Consider the following 17,171-nt stretch of genomic DNA (forward strand, 5'->3'; position numbering starts at 1 on the left):
CTCGAGGTGCGACGGGGACTTCCGAATTCCTTTCCAGCTGAAGCAGGGCAATCGACACTCATCTCGACTTGAGGCGGGGAAAAGTGGGCTCTTCTTGACTTGTGGTGGGAAACTCAGCATTCCTCTCAAGTGAGGACGAGTATCTCGGGAAACTGCTGCAGTTGTGTAAAGCGTTTCAAGAACCCTTTCATGTTCCAAGGGAAACGTGGGATTTCTTTGGAAACACTGCAGCATAAAAGGGCCTCCTCAAGCGTGCAGGGGATAATTTCGTAGATTGTGTGGAGTTGTGGCGGGATGCTTAGGGTTCCTCCTGAGTTGCGTGTAGACCTGGGGGACCGCTCGTGTCTCCTCAGGGAAGTCAGATCTCCTTTGGCGTTGCGAGGGGCACCTCGGGATTCCTCGTGCATCGCTGCAGGGATGAATAGGGCCTCATCTCGAGTTGAGGTGGGAACCTCAGGGTTCCGCTCCATTTCTTACTTTGATAGCAGGGTCTCTGCAGAGTTGGAACAGGAGAGTCAGGCCTCATGTTGTGTTGATGAATGGAACTCCAGTTGTCTCTCGAGTTGTTCACGGGGTGACAGGCCACTTTTTGTGTAGTATTTGGAACTCGCGGCTTTTCCGGATGCTGCAACTGGGGTGTCAGTGCCCCTTTGTGTTGTGACTTCATCCTCAGGGTTACATTCGAAGAATGCCCGAGCATCAGGACTTATCTTGAGTGGACGGGGAAATTGGTGTCTTTCGGAATATGGCATGACCTACGAGGCATCCTCTCGAGTTTCAATGTGAGACCGGCCTCCTTCTGAGGTCCGACGGGAAGGCCGGGATCCCTTTCCAGACAAAGCAGGGGAATCGACCCTCATGTCGAGATCAGGAGGGGAGAAGGGGCTCTGATTAAGTTGTGCCAGGAAACTCGGTGTTCCTCTCGAGTGAGAATGGTATGTCATGATACTTTTTGAGTTGCATCAATGGTATCAAGTACCGTTTCTAAATTCAAGAGGGAACATGGGATTTCTCTTGAGATGCTGCTGTGGGAAAGGGCCTCATCTCTTGACGACGGTGTAATCTCGTGGTTTTTCTAGAGTTGGGGCGGGATTCTCGAGTTGCGACTGGGAACTCAGGGAGCCTCTTGTGTTGCCCCAAAAGTCCAATCTCCATTCGTGTTGCGAGGGGGAGCTGAGTATTGCTCTCGAGTCACTGCAGGGCAAATAGACCTCATCTAGGCTTGTGTCCAGAAACTCCGTGTGCATCTCCAATGGTGACAGGGATCTCGGGGTTTCATTCAAGTTTCACCCGGAGAGTCAGGCCTCATCTCGAGTGGAAGCAAAGAACTCCGCTCTCTTCTTGTATTGCAATGATTATCTCTTGGGGACCATTGAGAGGCCTAAAGGGAGTCAAGCCTCCTGTGGAGTTTTAGAGAGGATTCAGGATTGCTCTCTAAGCCCTGCAGGAAAAGAAGGGCCTCATCTCACGATGACGGGGTAATCTCCTGGTTTTTTTTGAGCTGTGACGCGACTTGTGGGGTTTCTCTCGAGTTACGACGGGGAACTCAGGGAGGCTCTTGTGTGGCCCCAGGGAAGACCAGTCTCCATTCGAGTTGCAAGGTGGAGTGTGGCATTGCTCTCGAGTCACAGCAGGGGAATCAGGCCTCAAGACTCATTGAAGGGGAAATCTCAATGTCTTTCTCTTGTTGTGGAAAGAAACCCTGGGTTCCCTTGACTTGTGATGGTGACCTCAGGGAGCTTCTCTGTGTGCCTATGGGAAGTCAGGAATATGTGGACTTGGGAGGGGCCTCTCGGGACTCCACTGGGTTTGGTGCAATGAAAGAGGCCCTCATCTTGAGTTGAGGCGGGACCCTAGGTTTCCTTTCCTGTTCTGACGTGGGTCTCGGGCTGTGTATGCCGTTCCAAACAGGGAGTCAGGTCTTGACGTGTGTGGAGACATCGAACTCTGCTTTCCTCTCGAGTTGTCAAAGGGGTTTCTGTCCTCAGCTGAGTTGAATTTGGGGCATGGGGTAGTTTTAGGATTAGCAACCGGGGCATCAGAACTGCCTTCGTGTTGTGAGTTGATTCTCAGCTGACATTCGAATAGGTGCAAGGAAATCAGGCCTGATCTTGAGTGCATGGGTAAATACGATGCTTTTGAATTGTGACAAGGCCCCCGGGTTCCCCTCCCATAACAAGTAGATACCAGCCTCCTCTCGAGGTGCGACGTGGATGTTGGCATTCCTTTCCAGCTGAAGCAGGGCAATCGACCCTCATCTCGACTTGAGGCGGGGAAAACGGGGCTCTTCTTGACTTGTGGCGGAAAACTCAGCATTCCTCTTGAGTGGGGACGGTTATCTCGGGAAACTTCTGGAGTTTCGTAAAGCATGTCAAGGTCCCTTTCGTGTTCCAAGGAAAACGTGGGCTTTCTTTGGAAACACTGCAATGTAAAAGAGCCTCCTAAAGTGAGCAGGGGAGAATTTTTTAGTTTGCGTGGATTTGTGGCTGAAAGCTTTGGGTTCCTCTCGAGTTGCGTGTCAACCTGATGGACCACTCGTGTCTGCTCAGGAAAGTCAGATCTCATTGGCGTTGTGAGGGGCACCTCCGGATTCCTCGCGCATCTCTGCAAGGGTGAATAGGGCCTCATCTCGAGTTGAGGCAAGAACCTCAGGGTTCCTCTCCATTTCTGACTTAAGTCACAGGGTTTCTGCAGAGTTGCAACAGGAGAGTAAGGCCTCTTCTTCTGTTGAGGAATGGACTCCGCTTGCCTCTCGAATTGTTCATGGGGTGACAGGGCACTTGTCGAGTTGTATTTGGAGTCCATGGCTTTTTCCAGATGATGCAACTGGGGTGTCAGTGCCCCTTCATGTTGTGATTTCATCCTCAGGGTTACATTAGAAAAGTTCCCGGGCATCAGGACTTATCTTGAGTGGACGGGGAAACAGGTGTCTTTCGGAATGTGGCACCAACCATGAGGCTTCCTCTCGAGTTTCATTGTGAGACTGGCCTCCTCCTGAGGTGTGACGCGAAGGTAGGGATCTCTTTCCAGACAAAGCAGGAGAATCAACCCTCATATCGAGATCAGGAGGGGCAAAGGGGCTCAGATTAAATTGTGCCCGGAAAATTGGTGTTCCTCTCGAGTGAGACCGGTTGTTGGAGAACTTTTTGAGTTGTATCATGGATGTCAAGTACCGTTTAGAATTTCAAGAGTGAACGTGGGATTTGTCTAGAGATGCTGCAGTGGGAAAGGTTCTCATCTCACAATGTCGGGGGAACGTCGTGGTTTTGCTCAAGTTGCCGCGGGATTCTCGAGTTACAATGGGGAATGCAGGGAGCCTCTAGTGTTGGCTCAGGGAGGTCCAATCTCCATTCGAGTTGCTAGGGGGAGCTGAGGATTGCTCTCGAGTCACTGCAGGGCAAAGAGACCTCATGTAGGCTTGTGTCCAAAAACTCCATGTTCCTCTCGAATGGTGACAGGGATCTTGGTTTTGCATTCAAGCTTCACCTGGGGAGTCAGGCCTCATCTCGAGTTGAAGCAAAGGACTCCGCTCTCCTCTCGAGTTGCCATGGGTATCTCGTGGAGCCTATTGAGTGGCCTAAAGGGAGTCAAGCCTCCTGTGGAGATTTGAGAGGGTAATTGGGATTGCTCTCTAGGCCCTGCAGGAAAAGAAGGACCTCATCTCGCGATGACGGGGAATCTTGTGGTTTTTCTCAAGCTGAGGCGCGACGTGTGGGCTTTCTCTCGAGTTACGATGGAGAAATCATGGAGCCTCTCTTGTGGCCCAAGGAAAGTCCAGTCTCCATTCAATTTGCGAGGGGGGGGCATGACATTGCTCTGGAGTCGCGGCAGGGGAATCAGGCCTCAAGACGCATTGAAGGGAGAATCTTGAGGTCTTTCTCGAATTGCGGCAGGAAACCCTGGGTTCCCTTGACTTCTGACGGTGACCTCAGAGAGCTTCTCATGGTGCCTATGGTTAGTCAGGAATACTGTGGAGTTGGGGGGGGGGCAGGCTCTCGGCAGTCCACTGGGGTCGGTTCAATGGAAGAAGGCCTCATCTCAAGCTGAGGCGGGAACATAAGGATTCCTCTCTTTTACTGACGTGGGTCGCCGGGTGTATATGCCATTTCAAACAGGGAGTCAGGTCTTGACATGTGTGGAGGCATGGAACTCTGCTTTCCTTTAGAGTTGTCAAAGGGTTTTCAGGCCTCCAGGCAAGTTGAATGTAGGACATTGGGCTCTTTTCCAGTTATGAACCAGGGCATCAGAACTCCCTTCATGTTGTGAGTTGATTCTCGGCTGACATTCGAATCGGTGCAAGGAAATCAGTTCTGATCTAGAGGGGATAGGGAAATACATTGCTTTCAAATTGTGACCAGACCCCCAGGTTCCATTCCAGTGTCAAGTAGATACCAGCCTCCTCACGAGAGGTGATGTGGACTTTGGGATTTTTTCCAGGCAAAGCAGGGTAATCGACCCTCATCTCGATTTGAGGAGGGGAAAGCGGGGCTCTTCTTCACTTGTGATGGATAACTCAGCATTCCTCTCGAGTGGGGACGGGTATCTGGGGAAACTTCTGGAGTTTGATAAAGCATGTCAAGTACACTTTCACGTTCCAAGAGGGAAAGTGGGCTTTAGCTGGAAACGCTGCAGCATTAAAGGGCCTCCTTAATCGTGCAGGGGAGAATTTCGTGGTGTGTGTGGAGTTGTGGCGGGAAGCTTACGGTTCCTCTCGAGTTGCATTTCGACCTGAGGAACCGCTCGTGTCTCCTCAGATAAGTCAGATCTCCTTTGGCGTTGTGAGGGGCACCTCAGGATTCCTCGTGCCTCGCTGCAGGGATGAATAGGGCCTCATCTATCATTGAGGCTGGAACCTCAGGGTTCCTCTCCATTTCTGACATCAATCTCGGGGTCTCTGTGGAGTTGGAACAGGGGAGTCAGGCCTCGTCTTGTGTTGAGGCACGAACTCCACCTGCCTCTTGAATTGTTAGTGTCATGTCAGGGGTGTCAGGCCACTTGTCGAGTTGTATTTGGAACCTGCGACTTTTTACGGAGGATGCAACCGAGGTGTCAGTGCCTCTTCATGCTGTGACTTCATCCTCGGGGTTACATATGAATGGTGTGCAGGCATCGGGACTTACCTTGAGTGGACTGGGAAATCGGTGTCTTTCAGAATGTGGCATGACCCACGAGGCTTCCTCTTGAGTTTCAATGTGAGACTGCCCTCCTCCTGAGGTGTGACGGGAAGGTCGGGATCCCTTTCCAGACAAAGCAGGGGTGCTGGGAGCCAGCGTGAGCAACTCCACCCGTGGCAAAATTCATCAGGAAGGAGGCTCACCATACACAAAGGCGGGATCAAACCTCAGGAGTCCCCCTGGAAATTATCGAGCATCTACCCCCAAAACCAGAATCTGCCTACTTTACTGCTTTATGCTCTCTACTACACCTCTGACTTTACGGGGGGCTCTCCCCCACCACCTCTCTCTGAAAACGATTTAACTTACAGATCCAGTTAATAATAATTCCTGGGCATGACAGGAGTGTTTCAATCTACAAACTCCTCTGAAGATTCTCTAGCCTGCCTGGCAGGCTGGTCCGGCCACATGTGATGGTTCACAGCCTCCCAACCATGAGAGGCACGAGATGCTTTAAACCTTCTAAAAACAGGTTCTTTAGAGAAGTTAGAAAACTATTAGTATAGTATAGTGGGCTGATTAGAAATTGTATTGGTAAAGGGTTTTTCATTTGTTGAGTCAATGTTTGTTGCTAAGTTTCCACATCTCTTGTCCTTATACACATTAATGAATATATAGAAGAAATAAGTATTACCCTTTGATATTAATCATGTTAGACCTTAGTCTAAGCGACGGGTAGGTCGGGATCACTTTCCAGACAAAGCAGGGGAATCCACCTTCATGTCGAGATCAGGAGGGGAAAAGGGGCTCATATTGAGTTGTGCCAGGAAAGTCGGTATTCCTCTCGAGTGAGAACGGTACGTCCGGAAACTTCTTGGATTGCATCAATGGTGTCAAGTACCGTTATGAATTTCAAGAGGGAATATGGGATTTCTTTGAGACGTTGCATCGGAAAAGTGCCTTTTCAGGCGATGACGGGGGAACCTCGTGGTTTTTCTCGAGTTGCCGCGGGATCCTCAAGTTACGACGGGAAACTCAGAGAGCCTCTTGTGTTGGCCCAGGGAAGTCCAATCTCCATTTGGGTTGCCAGGGGGAGCTGGGGATTGCTCTCGAATCAGTGCAGGGCAAATAGGCCTCATCTAGGCTTGTGTCCAGAAACTCCGTGTTTCTCTCCAATGGTAACAGGGATCTCGGGGTTGCATTCAAGTTTAACCCGGGGAGTCAGGCCTCGTCTCGAGTGGAAGAAAAGAAATCCGCTCTCCTCTCGAGTTGCGACGGCTATCTCTTGGAGCACATTGACTGGCATAAAGGGAGTCAAGCCTCCTGTGGAGTTTTGAGAGAGGACTCCGGATTGTTCTCTAGGCCCTGCTGGAACAGAAGGGCCTCATCTCACGATGAAGGGGGAATCCTGTTTTTTTTCGAGCTGCAGCACGACATGTGGGGGTTCTCTTGAGTTACGACTAGGAAGTAAGGGATCCTTTCGTGTGGCTGCAGGGAAGTCCAGTGTCCATTAAAGTTGCTAGGGGGAGTGCAGCATTGTTCTTGAGTCATGGCAGGGGAATCGGGACTCAAGATGCATTGAAGGGGGAATCTCGAGGTCTTTCTCGAGTTGTGGCAGGAAACCCTGCGTTCCCTCGACTTGTGACTGTGACCTCAGGGAGCTGCTCGGGGTGCCTATGGGAAATCAGAAATACTATGGATTTTTGAGGGCCTGCTCAGGACTCCACTGTGTTTGGTGCAATGGAAGAGGGCCTCATCTCGAGTTGAGGAGGGAACCTCGGGGTTCCTCTCCTGTTGTAACATGGGTCTTGGGTTGTGTATGCCATTTCAAACACGGAGTCACGTCTCGATGTGTGTGGAGGCATGGAATTCTGCTTTCCTCTCGAGTTTTCAAAGGGGTTTCAGGCCTCCATCTGAGTTGAATTTGGGACCTGGGGCTCTTATTGGTTTAGCAACTGGGTCATCAGAACTCCCTTTGGTTGTGAGTTGATTCTCGCCTGACATTCGAATCAGTGCAAGGAAATCATTCCTGATCTCGAGTGCATGGGTAAATACGATGCTTTCGAATTGTGACAAGGCCCTCGGGTTCCCTCCAGTGTCAAGTAGATATCAGCCTCCTCTCGAGGTGCGATGGGGATGTCGGCATTCCTTTCCAGGCAAACCACAGCAATCGACCCTCATCTCGACTTGAGGCGGGGAAAATGGGTCTCTTCTTGACTTGTGACGAGAATTTCAGCATTCCTCTCGAGTGGTGACGGGTATCTCGGGAAAGTTCTGGAGTTTTGTAAAGCATGTCGAGGACCCTTTCGAATTCCAAGGGTAACGTGGGCTTTCTTTGAAAACGTTGCAGGGTAAAAGGGCCTCCTCAAGCATTCAGGTGAAAATTCTGTTGTTTGCGTGGAGTTGTGGTGGGAAGCTTAGGGTTCCTCTCGAGTTGCGTGTCGACCTAGGGGACTGCTCGTGTCTCCTCAGGGAAGTCAGATCTCCATTGGCGTTCTGAGGTGCACCTCGGGATTCCTCACACATTGCTGCAGAAAGAAATAGGGCCTCATCTTGATTTGAGGCGGGAACCTCAGGGTTCCTATCCATTTCTGTCTTTGATCACAGGGTCTCTGCAGAGTTGGAACAGGAGAGTCAGGCCTCATCTTGTGTTGAGGAATGGAACTCCACTTGCCTCTCACATTGTTCACGGGATGACAGGACACTTGTCGAGTTGTATTTGGAACCTGTGGCTTTTTCCGGACTATGCATCTGGGGTGTCAGTGCCCCTTCGTGTTGTGACTTCATTCTCAGGTTTACATTCGAAGAGGTGCCCAGGCAACTGAACTCATTTTGAGTGGACGTGGAAATCGGTGTCTTTTGGAATGTGGCACTCCCCACGAGGCTTCCTCTCGAGTTTCAATGTGAGACCAGCCTCCTCCTGAGGTGCGACGGGAAGGTCGGGATACCTTTCCAGACAAAGCAGGGGAATTTACACTCTTGTCGAGATCAGAAGGGGAGAAGGGGCTCAGATTAAGTTGTGCCGGGCAACTCGGTGTTCCTCTCGAGTTAGAAATGTATGTCAGGGAACTTTTTGAGTTACATCAAGGGTGTCAAGCACCTCCTCGTATTTCAAGAGGGAACGTGGGATTTCTCCTGAGATGCTGCACCGGGAAAGGGCCTCATCTCGAGATGACAGGGGAGCTACGTGGTATTCTCGAGTTGCAGAGGGATTCTTGAATTATGACGGGGAACTGAGGGAACCTCTCATGTTGCCTCAGGGAAGTCAAGTCTCCATTCGAGTTGCAAGAGGGAGCTGGGGATTGCTCTTGAGTCACTGCAGGGCAAATAGACCTCATCAAGGCTTGTGTCCAGAAACTGTATGTTCCTCTCCAGTGCGACAGGGATCTCGGGGTTGCATTCAAGGTTCACCTGAGGAGTCAGGCCTCGTCTCGAGTGGAGGCAAAGAGCTCCTTTCTCTTCTCGAGTTGCGACCTCTATCTCTTGGAGCCCATTGAGTGGCCTAAAGGGAGTCAAGCCTCCTGTGGAGTTTTGACAGAGAACTCGGGATTGCTTTCTAGGCCTTGCAGGAAAAGAAGGCCTCATCTCACGATGATGGGGGAATCTCGTGGTTTTTCACAAGCTGTGGCATGAAGTGTGGGGTTTCCCTGCCGTTACGATGGGGAACTCAGGGAACTTCTCATGTGGCCCCAGGGAAGTCCAGTCTCCATTCGATTTGCTAGGGGGAGTTTGGTATTGCTCTCGAGTTACGGCAGGTGAATCGGGCCTCAAGATGCATTGAAGGGGAATCTAGAGGTCTTTCTCAAGGTGTGGCAGGAAACCCTGGGTTCCCTCGACTTGTGACGGCGACCTCAGGGAGCTTCTCAGGGAGCTTCTCAGGGTGCCTATGGGAAGTTAGGAATACTGTGGAGTTGGAAGGGGCCTCTCAGGACTCCACTGGGATTGGTGCAATGGAAGAGGGCCGCATCTCAAGTTGAGGCCGGAATCTCAGGATTCCTCTCCTCTTCTGACGTGGGTCACGGGCTGTGTATGCCATTTCAAACAGGGAGTCGGGTCTTGACGTGTGTGGAGACATGGAACTCTGCTTTCCTCTCGAGTTGTCAAAGGGGTTTCAGGCCTCCGGTCGAGTTGAATTTGGGACCTGGGGCTCTTTTCGGATTAGCAACCGGGCCATCAGAACTCTCTTCGTGATATGAGTTGATTCTCGGCTGACATTCAAATTGGTGCAAGGGAATCAGGCCTGATCTCGAGTGGATGGGGAAATATGTGGCTTTTGAATTGTGACCAGGACCCCGGGTTCCTCTCCAGTGTCAAGTAGATACCAGCCTCCTCTCGAGGTGGACAGGGCATGGGCATTCCTTTCCCGTGGAAGCAGGGCAATCGATCCTGATCTCGATTTTAGGCAGGGAAAATGGGGCTTTTTTTGACTTGTGGTGGGAAACTCAGCGGTCCTCTAGAGTGGGGATGGGTATCTTGGGAAACTTCTGGAGTTTTGTAAAGCGTTTTGTGGACCCTTTCGAGTTTCAAGGGAAACGTGGGCTTTCTTTGGGAAAACTGCAGCGAAAAAGGGCCTCCTCAAGCGTGAAGGGGAGAATTTCGTAGTTTTCTTGGTGTTGGGGCAGGAAGCTTAGGATTCCTCTCAAGTTGCATGTCAACCTGGGGACCGCCCATCTCTCATCAGGGAAGTCATATCTGCTTTGCCGTTGTGAGGGGCAGCTCGGGATTCCTCGCACATTGCTGCAGGGATGAATAGGGTCTCATCTCGTGTTGAGGTGGGAACCTCAGGGTTCCTCTCCATTTCTGACTTGGATTGCAGGGTCTCTGCAGAGTTACAACAGGAGAGTCAGTCCTTGTCTTGTGTTGAGGAATGGAACTCTGCTTCCCTCTCAAATTGTTCATGGGGTGACAGGCCATTTGTCAAGTTGTATTTGGAATCTGCAGCTTTTTCCAGATGATGCAACTGGGGTATCAGTGCGCCTTCGTGTTGTGATTTCATCCTCAGGGTTACATTCGAAGAGGTGCCCGGGGATAGGGACTTATCTTGAGTGGATGGTGAATCGGTATATTTCAGAATGTGGCACGACCCACAAGGCTTCCTCTCGAGTATCAATGTGAGACCAGCGTCCTCCTGATGTGTGACAGAAAGGTCGGGATCCCTTTCCAGACAAAACAGGGGAATCGACCCACATGTCAAGATCAGGAGGGGAGAAGGGACTCAGATTAAATTGTGCAGGAAACTCGGGGATCCTCTCGAGTGAGAACGGTATGTCAGGGAACTTTTTGAGTTGCATCAAGGGTGTCAAATACCGTTTCGAATTTCAAGAGGGAACGTGGGATTTTCCTTGAGACGCTGCAGCGGGAAAGTACTTCATCTCTCGATGATTGGGGAACCTCGTGGTTTTCTCGAGTTGCGGCAGGATTCTCGAGTTATGATGGTGAACTCAGGGAGCCTCTCCTGTGGCCCCAGTGAAGCCCAGTCTCCATTCGAGTTTCGAGGGGGAGCGTGGCATTGCTATCGAGTCACGGCAGGGGAATTGGGCCTCAAGTCGCGTGGAAGGGGGAATCTCGAGGTCTTTCTGGAATTGTGGCAGGAATCCCTGTGTTTCCTCGACTTGTGATGGTGACCTCAGGGAGCTTCTCAGGGTGCCGATGGGAAGTCAGGTATACTGTGGAGTTGGGAGGGGCCTCTCAGGACTCCACTGGGTTTGGTGCAATGGAAGAGGGCCTCATCTCAAGTTGAGGTGGGAACCTCAGGATTCCTCTCCTGTTCTGACATTGATCTCGGACTGTGTATGCCATTTCAAACAGGGAGTCAGGTTTCAACGTGTGTGGAGGCATGGAAGTGTGCTTTCCTCTCGAGTTGTCAAAGGGGTTTAAGGCCTCAGCCGAGTTGAATTTGGGGCCTGGGGCTGTTTTCGTATGAGCAACATGGACATCAGAACTCCCTTCGTGTTGTGAGTTGATTCTCAGCTGACATTTGAATTGGTGCATGGGAATAAGACCTGATCTCGAGTGGATGGGGAAATACGTGGCTTTCGAATTGTGACAAGGCCCCAGGGTTCCCCTCCAGTGTCAAGTAGATATGAGCCTACTCTCGAGGTGCGACGGGGATGTCGGCAATCCTTTCCAAGTGAAGCAGGGCGATTGACCCTCATCTCGACTTGAGGCAGGGAAAACGGGGCTCTTCTTGATTTGTGGCGGGAAACTCAGTGTTCCTCTCGAGTGGGGACGGGTATCTTGGGAACCTTCTGGAGTTTCATAAAGTGTGTCAAGTACCCTTTCGAGTTCCAAGGGAAACGTTGTCTTTCTTTTGAAACGCTCCAGCGTAAAAGAGCCTCCTCAAGCGTGCAGGAGAGAATTTCGTGCATTTTGTGGAGATGTGGCAGGAAGCTTAGGGTTCCTCTCGAGTTGCTTGTTGACCTGGGGGACCGCTCATGTCTCCTCAGGGAACTCAGATATTTGACATTGTGAGGGGTACCTCGGGATTCCTCGCACATTGCTGCAGGGATGAATAGGGCCTCATCTCGAGTTGAGGAGGGAACCTCAGGGTTCCTCTCCATTTCTGAAATCGATCTAGTGGTCTATGCGAACGTGGAACAGGGGAGTCAGGCCTCATCTTGTGTTGAGGCACGGGGCTCCGCTTGTCTTTCAAGTTGTTTATGGAGTGTCAGGCCACTTGTCGAGGTGTATTTGGAACGTGTGGCTTTTTCCAGAGGATGCAACCAGGGTGTCAGTGCACCTTCGTGTTGTGACTTCATCCTCTTGATTACATTGGAAGAGGTGCCCGGGAATCAGGACTTACCTTAAGTGCACGGGGAAATCCGTGTCTTTCGGTATGTGGCACGACCCACGAGGCTTCCTCTCGAGTTTCAATGTAAGCCCGGCCTCCTACTGAGGTGTGATGGGAAGGTCTGGATACCTTTCCAGACAAAACAGGAGAATCGACCCTCATGTCAACATCAGGAGAGGAGAAGGGGCTAAGATTAAGTTGTGCTGGGAAACTCGGTGTTCCTCTCGAGTGAAATTGGTATGTCAGAGAATTTTTTGAGTTGCATCAAGGGTGTCAAGTACCGTTTCGAATTTCAAGAGAAAAAGTGGGATTTCTCTCGAAACGCTGCAGTGGGAAAGGGCTTCATCTCTCAATGACGGGGAAACCTCATGGTTTTTCAAGGGGAAACCTCGTGGTTTTTCTCGAATTGTGGCGGGATTCTTGAGTTACGACGGGGAACTCAGGGACCCTCTCGTGGTGCCCCAGGGACGTCCAATCTCCATTCGAGTTGTGAGGGAGAGCTGGGGATTGCTCTCGAGTCACTGCAGGGCAAATAGACGTCATCTAGGCTTGTGTCCAGAAACTCCGTGTTCCTCTCCAGTTGCAACAGGGATCTCGGGGTTGCATTGAAGGATCCACAGGCAGTCAGGCATCGTCTCGAGATGAAGCAAAGAATTCCGCTCTCATCTCGAGTTGCCACGGGTATCTCATGGAGCCCATGAGTGGCGTAAAAGGAGTCAAGCCTCCTGTGGAGTTTTGAGAGAGGACTCAGGATTGTTCTATAGGCCCTGCAGGAAAAGAAGGGCCTCATCTTGCGATGATGGGCGTATCTTGTGTTTTTTTTACAAGCTGCTGGGTGACGTGTGGGGTTTCTCTCGAGCTACCACAGGGAACTCAGGGAGCCTCTCGTGTGGCCCCAGGGAAGTCCAGTCTCCATTCGAGTTGCGAGGGGGAGTGCAGCATTGCTCTCGAGTCATGGCAGGGGAATCGGGCCTCAAAACGCATTGAAGGGGGAACCTCGAGGTCTTTCTCGAGTTGCGGAAGGAAACCTTGGTTTCCCTCGACTTGTGACGGTGACCTCTGGGAGCTTCTCAGGGTGCTATGGGAAGTCAGGAATACTGTGGATTTGGAGGGGCATCTCGGCACTCCACTGGGTTTGGTGAAATGAAAGAGGGCTTCATCTCGTGTTGAGGTGGGAACCTCAGGGTATCTCTCCATTTCTGACTTCAATCGCAGGTCTCTGCAGAGTTGGAACAGGAGAGTCAGGCCTCGTCTTGTGTAGAGGAATGGAACTCCGCTTGCCTCTCGAGTTGTTCACGGGGTGACAGGCCACTTGTCGAGCTGTATTTGGAACCTGTGGGTTTTTCATGACAATGCACTGGGGTGTCAGTGCCCCTTCGTGTTGTGACTTCATCCTCAGGGTTACAGTCGAAGAGGTGCCTGGGCATCAGGACTTATCTTGCGTTGACTGGGAATTCGGTGTCTTTCAGTATGTGGAATGACCCACGAATCTTCCTCTCGAATGTGAGACTGGCCTTCTCCTCAGGTGCTATGGGAAGGTCGGGATCCCTTTCCAGACAAAGCTGGGAATCGACCCTCATGTCGAGATCAGGAGGGGAGAAGGGGCTCAGAATAAGTTTTGCCTGGAAACTCGGTGTTCCTCTCGAGTGAGAATGGTATGTCGGGGAACCTTTTGAGTTGCATCTAGGGTGTCAAGTACTGTTTCGAATTTCAAGAGTGAATGTGGGGTTTCTCTTGAGACACTGCAGCTGGAAAGGGCCCCATCTTGTGATGATGGCGAAACCTCGTGATTTTTCTCGAGTTGTGAACTGATTCTCAAGTTATGATGGGGTACTCAGGGAGCCTCTCGTGTTGGCCCAGGAAAGGCCAAACTCCATTCAGGTAGCCAATAGGAGCTGGGGTTTGCTCTCGAGTCACTGCAGGCAAATAGACCTCATCTAGAGTTGTGTACAGAAACTCCTTGTTCCTCTCCAGTGGCAATAGGGATCTCGGTGTTGCATTCAAGTTTCACCCGGGGAGGTAGGCCTCGTCTCGAGCAGAAGCAAAGAACTCTGCTCTCCTCTCGAGTTGTGACAGGTATCTCTTGGAGCCCATTGAGTTGCCTAAGGGGAGTCAAGCCTCCTGTGGAACTTTGAGAGAGAACTCGGGATTGCTCTCTAGGACTTGCAGGATAAGAAGGGCCTCATCTTGCGATGACGGGGGAATCGCTTTTTTTTTCGAACTGCAGCGCGACGTGTAGAGTTTCTCTCAAGTGACCACAGGAAACTCAGGGAGCCTTTAGTTTGAGCCCAGGGAAGTCCATATTCCACTCGAGTTGCAAGGGGGAGTGTGGCATTGCTCTCGAGTCAAGGCAGGGGAATCGGGCCTCAAGACGCGTTCAAGGGGGAGTCTCGAGTTTTTTCTCGAGTTGTGGCAGGAAACCCTGTGTTCCCTCGACTTGTGACGGTGACTTCAGGGAGCTTCTCAGGGTGCCTATGGGAAGTCAGGAATACTGTGGAGTAGGGAGTGGCCTCTCGGGATTCCACTGGGTTTGGTGCAATGGAAGAGGGCCTCATCGTGATTTGAAGTGGGAACCTCAGGGTTCCTCTCCTGTTCTGACATGGGTCTCGGGCTGTGTATGCCATTTCAAACAGGGAGTCAGGACTCGACGTGTGTGGAGGCATAGAACTCTGCTTTTCTCTCGAGTTGTCAAAAGGGTTTCAGGCCTCCAGCCGAGTTGAATTTGGGATCTATGGTTCTTTTCGGATTAGCAACTGGGGCATCAGAACTCCCTTTGTGTTGTGAGTTAATGCTCGGCTGAAATTCGAATCAGTGCAAGGAAATACGGCCTGATCTTTAGTGGATGGGGAAATACGTGGCTCTCGAATTGTGACAAGGCCCACGGGGTCCCTTCCAGTGTCAAGTAGATACCAGCCTCCTCTCGAGTTGCGACGTGAACGTCGGTGTTCCTTTCCTGGCGAAGCACGGCAATCAACCCCAATTTCGACTTTAAGCAGGAAAACGGGGCCCTTCTTGACTTGTAGCGGGAAACAGCGTACCTCTCGAGTGAGGACGGGTATCTCGGGAAACTTCTGGAGTTTTGTAAAGTGTGTCGAGGACCCTTTCGAGTTCCAAGGGAATCGTGGGCTTTCTTTGGAAACACTGCAGCGTAAAAGGGCCTCCTCAAGCGTGCAGGGGAGAATTTCGTAGTTTGCGTGGAGTTGTGGCGGGAAACTTTGGGTTCTCCTCAAGTTGCGTGTCGACCTGGGGGACCACTCGTGTCTCCTCAGGGAAGTCAAATCTCCTTTGGTGTTGCGAGGGCCACCTCGGGATTCCTTGGGCATCCCTGCAGGGATGAAAAGGGCCTCATCTCGAGTTGAGGCGGGAACCTCAGGGTTCCTTTCCATTTCTCACTTCGATCGCATAGTCTCTGCAGAGTTGGAACATGGGAGTCAGGCCTCATCTTGTGTTGAGGCACGGAATTCTGCTTGGCTCTAGAGTTGTTCATGGGGTGTCAGGCCACTTGTTGAGTTGTATTTGGAACCTGTGGCTTTTTTCCGCAGGATGCAACCAGGGTGTCAGTGCCCCTTCATATTGTGACTTCATCCTCAGGGTTACATTCAAAGAGGTGCCTGGGGATTGGGACTTATCTTGAGTGGATGGGGAAATCGGTGTCTTTCAGAATGTGGCAAGAACCACGAGGCTTCCTCTCGAGTTTTAATGTGAGTCGGGCCTCCTTCTGAGGTGCAACCGGAAGGTCAGGATCCCTTTCCACACAAAGCTGGGGAATCGATCCTCATTTCGAGATCAATAGGGTAGAAAGTGCTCAGATTAAGTTGTGCCTGGAAACTCAGTGTTCCTCTCGAGATAGACCGGTATCTCGGGGAAATTTTTGAGTTGCATTAAGGGTGTCATGTAACGTTTCAAATTTCAAGAGGGAACATGGGATTTGGTCGAGATGCTGCAGTGGGAAAAGGCCTCATCTTGTGATTAAGGGGGAACTTCGTGGTTTTTCTCATGTCGTGGTGGGATTCTCGAGTTATGACCGGGAAATCAGGAAGCCTCTCCTGTTCTCCAGGGAAGTCCAATCTCCATTCGAGTTCTGAGTGGGAGCTGAGGATTGCTCTCGAATCACTGAAGGGCAAAGAGACCTCATCTAGGCTTGTTTCCACAAACTCTGTGTTCCTCTCCAGTGGCGACAATGATCTCTGGGTTGCATTCAAGGTTCATCCAGGGAGTCAGTTCTCGTCTCGAGTTCAAACAAAGAACTCCGCTCTCCTCTCGAGTTGCTTCAGGTCTCGCTTGGAACCCATTGAGTGGACTAAAGGGAATCAAGCCTCCTCTGGAATTTTGAGAGAGGACTCGGGATTGCTCTCTAGGCTCTGCAGGAAAAGAAGGGCCTCATCTCGTGATGACAGAGGAATCTCGTGGTTTTTTTTTGAGCTGAGGCGAAACGTGTGGGGTTTCGCTTGAGTTACGATGGGAACTCAGGAAGCCTCACGTGTGGCCCCAGGCAAATCCAGTCTCCATTCAATTTGCGAGGGCGAGCACGACATTGCTTTCGAGTCACGGAAGGGGAATCAGGCCTCAAGACACTTTGAAAGGGGAATCTCGAGGTATTTCTCGAGTTGCCTCAGGAAACCCTGGGTTCCCTCGACTTGTGACGGTGACCTCAGGGAGCTTCTCAGGGTGCCTATGGGAAGTCAGGAATACTGTGGAGTTGGGAGGGCCCTCTTTGGACTCCACTGGGTTTGGTGCAATGGAAGAGGGCCTCATCTCGAGTTGAAGCAGGAACCCCAGGGTTCCTCTCCTGTTTTGATGTGGGTCTCAGGCTGTGTATGCTGTTTAAAACCGAGAGTCAAGTCTCGACCTGTGTGGAGGCATGGAACTCAGCTTTCATCTCAAGTTGTTCAAGGGGCTTCAGGCCTCCAGCCCAGCTGAATTTGGGACCTGGGGCTCTTTTCAGAGTAGCAACCCGGGCATCCGAACTCCCTTCATGTTGTGAGTTGATTCTCGGCTGACATTCAAATAGGTGCAAGGAAATAAGGCCTGATCTCAAGTGCATGGGGAATTACGTGGCTTTCCAATTGTGACACGGCCCCCGGGTTCCCCTCCAGTGTCAAGTACATACCAGCCTCCTCTTGAGGTGTGATGGGGAGGCCGCATTCCTTTCCAGGTGAAGCACGGCAATCGACCCACATCTCGACTTGAGGCGGGGAAAACAGGGTTTTTCTTGACTCGCGGGTAAACCCAGCATTTCTCTGGAGTGGGGACGGGTATCTCGGGAA

The sequence above is a fragment of the Bubalus kerabau genome, chromosome X, assembly GCF_029407905.1.
Source record: "Bubalus kerabau isolate K-KA32 ecotype Philippines breed swamp buffalo chromosome X, PCC_UOA_SB_1v2, whole genome shotgun sequence".
NCBI lineage: Eukaryota > Metazoa > Chordata > Mammalia > Artiodactyla > Bovidae > Bubalus > Bubalus kerabau.